Below are 4451 nucleotides of genomic sequence, written 5' to 3' on the forward strand. Positions count from 1 at the left end.
AAGAAGTTAGTCACCAGGTGTTCCTTCTGCGTCCTGGCACCAGAAAAGTGGGCTATGAGTCAACTGTTCACAAATAACTGGCTATCTGGAGTCTGCCGTGTCCCAATCATTCAAACATTTCTACAAAAAAACTAATATCGTTCACCAAAGCAAACTGTCAAATGGCCGCCGAGCACATGAAAGATTGTTCAGCATCATTAGCCATCCAACCAAAGAAAACTCACTGCCATCAAGTCCATCCAATGCATGCAGACCCTACATGGGGTTTCCGAGACCGTAAATCTTTTTGGAAACACACAGTCTCATCTTATTCCCAAAGAATAGCGAGTGGGTTTGAACCACCAACCTATGGGTAGCAGTCCAAGGCTTACCTGACATCGCCACCAGGACTCCTTATCATTAGCAGTCCAAGAAATGAGCATCAAAACCACATTAAGATATAACTTCATTACCAATAGAATGACTAAAACACACAACAACAACAAACGGTGGCAAGACTGTCTGGAAATTGGAACCCTCGGTTACAGCCCGGGCTGCTATTTTCAAGGTCAGCAGTTTGAAACCACCAGTAGCTCCACAAGAAAAAGATGAGGCTTTCTACTCCCAGAAAGTTACAGTCTTGGAAACTCACAAGGGCGGTTCTACTCTGTCCTAAGAGTCTCTCTGAGTCAGAATCAATTTGATGGCCTTGAGTTGTTGGGTGGGGGAGCTGCTGTCAAGCATATAAAAGGGAACCCCCTCTGAACTGTGACTCGGAGCAGACAGAGTAGGCTCTGGCTGTGGACATCAGCACAACCATTGACATTGCTGTTCAAGAAATTACCATGGACGTCCATTCCAATTTATAAATGCCAGTCTCTCTCTCTCTCTCTCTCTCTCTCTCACACACACACACACACACATTTTTTTTTACCAATAAAAGACCATTAACTTAAAAATATTTGTATGCAAAATGGTACAGGTATTGTGGAAAAAAGGGGGCGTGGTTTTTGAAAAAGACAGAAACCAGAACTACCATGTGACGCCGCAATCCCGGCCCTAGGCACTCACTCAAAGGACTTCAAAGCAGAGACTTGAAAACCAACATTCTTCAGAGCCCTGTTCACAATCACCAAAAGGTGGAAGCAACTTCACTGGCCATGAACAGCTGAATGGACAGAATGTGGTACGTACATACAGCGGAGTGCTACTCAGCCGGTAGGAAAAATGAAGTCTTATGATATGAAACAAGAGAGACGAGTTGGAGGTCATTATGCTGAATAAAACAAGTCAATCAAAACAAAACACATATGGTATGAGCACACTTATATAAAAAGAGAAGAAAAGGCCAATGTAGACAGACCACAGTTGATTCGTGGCTGAAAGGGGAAGGGTGGGGACAGGTGATGATGGATCCATCGTGGTGATTAAGGGGAGGGCTGCACAACTGATTACTGTAAGTTGCACACCTAAAAAAAAGGTGAATTGGAAGGAGGTGAGCTTCATTTTACAAACTGGACTGTGAGCTCTTGTGTTCTCTTTGCAGCCCGTGATGGGCATCTCCCAGGACATTTGGCATAAGCTCCACAAGACCGGGGGCAAGAGAAATCCTTACCACAGAAGTGGGAGTCTGAGCTGGAAGCCCGGCTGGCAACACTAAGCTTGGCCCCCGCCACATCCACACCGTTTGCATAAAAGGAGGCAACAAGAAGCACAGGGCCTGAAGGCTGGATGCAGGGGGCTTCTCCTGGGGCTCCCAGTGTTGCGCTCAAAAGACAAGAATCATTGATGTTGTCTACAAGGCATCCAAGACCCTGAAGAAGAACGCCTCATGCTCACTGATAACACACGGGCCGCCGAGGGAATGAGCCCCACTATGCACTGCGCTTGGGCCGTGAAAGGGAGGCTACCCTGACTCTCGAAGGAGGAGAGAGATGGAATAAAAAGCAATCGAGTAAAATTCAGAAAAAAATACGATGAAAGGGGAAAAGAATGCAAAACCCAGCAGCCTCGTGGCGGAGCGGCTCCGGCAGAGCAAGCTTGGTGCGTGTGCGGCTTCGAGGCCAGGCCAGGGTGGCCAGCGCACCCGGAGCTGGAGGCTCGCTGAGAAGTCCAAAGCTCGAAATGGCAAGTAAATCCTCTCATCCTAGAACATGTATTACATGTGTTTACTCTAAGGCTTGTAAAAAAAAGAAAGTTGAATTGGCAAAAGTTGTATGATAGATGTGTGTGTGTGTGTGTGTGTGTGTGTGTGTGTGTGTAGGCTAGCGCTGCTTGTGTGCAAGCAAACACACCTAATTGGATTGGCTTTCTTGGTTGAGGGGTTTGGATCATGATTTCAAAGGACATTTCAATCACTTGGCCTAAGCAGGTACTAGTGCTTTTGTTGCACTTCAAAGTTGGATAGGTAGGGCCTGGGGTTGGCCTTCAAAGTGTGTCCACGTGGACATCCTGGGCACAGTCATTGGTCTCTCGTCACCTGCAGCGACAGAAAGAGGATAATCGGGAATAGGAGGAGGATATGGCTACTGCCTCCACAGCCACTGCCTCCCCTGCCTGGAATCCAGAACTGACTGGCGCTGGGCTATCATTCCTGAGCATGTGACCAAAGATCTTTGGGAAGAAACCGGGTCAACAGGCTAAAAGCGCAGGGCAGAAATTCAAGTTCTCATGGACTCTAGACCTCCTGAAGTCAGGGAGGTTGGATGAATCCTGCAACTCGCGTCTAAGACAGTCTCTAAACCTGACACTGCAACTGTCTTTGAAGCCTTCTTAAAACCAATCAACAGGTTAGACTTATGTAAATCATCTGCCTTCAATAGGTGCGGTTATAAGAGCAATCTAAATGGGCTCAAAGTGACCCCAGGAACTCACGATCTGATAGAAACCCTAAGGGGCAGTGAATTTATGTTAGTAGAAACAGAATAACTCAGGACAGGGGGATGAGAATGCTTGCACAATTCAAACATTGTACTCAGAATCACTGGATTGTATAAGGAAAATTGTTGCATGCGTGCACTTTGTACTGTGTATATTCTCAACAACCAAATACATAAAACTAAAAGGAAATAATAATAACAAGACCAACACTTTGTAGCCCTTTCACCATTCAAAAACAAAAAACAACCATGGCCATCGAGTCACTGCACCCTAACTCCAATTCACAGTGGCCCTATCGGACAGAGCAGAACTGTCCCGTTAAGTTGGACTCTTTACAGAAACTGACTGCCAGCACTTATTTAACCGGCCCAGTGGGGGTTCAAACCACCAAATCTTTCAGTTAGCAGCTGAGTGCTTAAGTACTAGACCACCAGGGCACCTTCTTCCAAACTCACTCGCATCGAGTCAATTCTGACCACTGCTCAGGGCAGAACGGAACTGCCCCTGTGGGTTTCAGTGACTGTCACTCTTTACAGGATTAGATAGCCTGACCTTTCTCCCATGGACCGGCTGGTGGCTTCAAACTATTCACCTGTTTCTATCAGCCCAATTCAACCCACTACGACACCAGGGCTCCCTACTGAAACCAAAACCTCACTGCCACCAAGTGGTGCCTAGTGGTGGCTAGTCCATGGGAGTCCATCAGAGTGCCTGGAATCCAGGAACAGGAAACCATAGTCTCTTCCTGGCATCTAATTAACACAGACAGGGCTCTCTGCACTTGAAGGGCCTCCCTACTGGGAAGCGAGTTAGTGGTGCAGAAAATAGAACTCACTATCTGTATGTCTGTGGGCACCACAAAGTTTTTAGAGTTATTGTGGAAAAAAATGACTAGTCACCATTATCAAAATTTTGAAAAGCTAGCACTATGTCTACATGAATGTATATCTGTATCTAATACATATTTACAATTATTATGCACTCCGGTGAGGCCCCAAAGCAAAGATCCTTACAGTCAAAACATCTGAGAGTCAGGCAATGAGTAATTCAGCTATGACTATTTATAAATCGAAGTCAAACCCTGGCTCGACCGTCACCAGAGCGCTAAATCCCTTTTTCCAAAATGGCAATTATTCAAAAATGCCAAGACTGAAGAATGAAACGGACTAACTGAGGATGGAGAATGTTTATGAATAGCTACTTTGAGGGTTTATCAGATCATTCTAACGAGCGAGGAAAATTACTATGGCTCTCTCCCATCATTTATCAGATGGAGCACAACATTTCCTGGAAAATTATATACATTTTGCGGAGTAGCATTGGGCTACAGGAAGTTATAAAGAACATTCATTATAACCACTAATATACATTCCTCGATTAAAAAAAATGCATAGCATAACGTACCCTGTTAGATTCAAGTGGTGTTCTCATTTCCCATGAATTTAAATTAAATTTCAAATCATCAGGCCCCTCCCCCATTGCACTTGGCTGTGGGGAAGGGGCGGGCTTGGACGTGGCTCTGTCCTCCAGCTCACCTTGTCAGGGTCACTAAGCCCTCACGCCCCAGGTGGGGGTCACAGTCATCCTCACAG

General features: G+C 45.8%; 1 pseudogene; it reads left to right on the forward strand.

The window, feature by feature from the left end:
* The first annotated feature begins 1531 nt into the window (after positions 1 to 1531).
* On the forward strand, positions 1532 to 2114 carry LOC115873745 (annotated as a pseudogene).
* Positions 2115 to 4451: the final 2337 nt, after the last annotated feature.

This window comes from Echinops telfairi, unplaced genomic scaffold (assembly GCF_000313985.2).
Source record: "Echinops telfairi isolate 266 unplaced genomic scaffold, ASM31398v2 ScPeMD7_7469;HRSCAF=8507_1, whole genome shotgun sequence".
Lineage (NCBI taxonomy): Eukaryota > Metazoa > Chordata > Mammalia > Afrosoricida > Tenrecidae > Echinops > Echinops telfairi.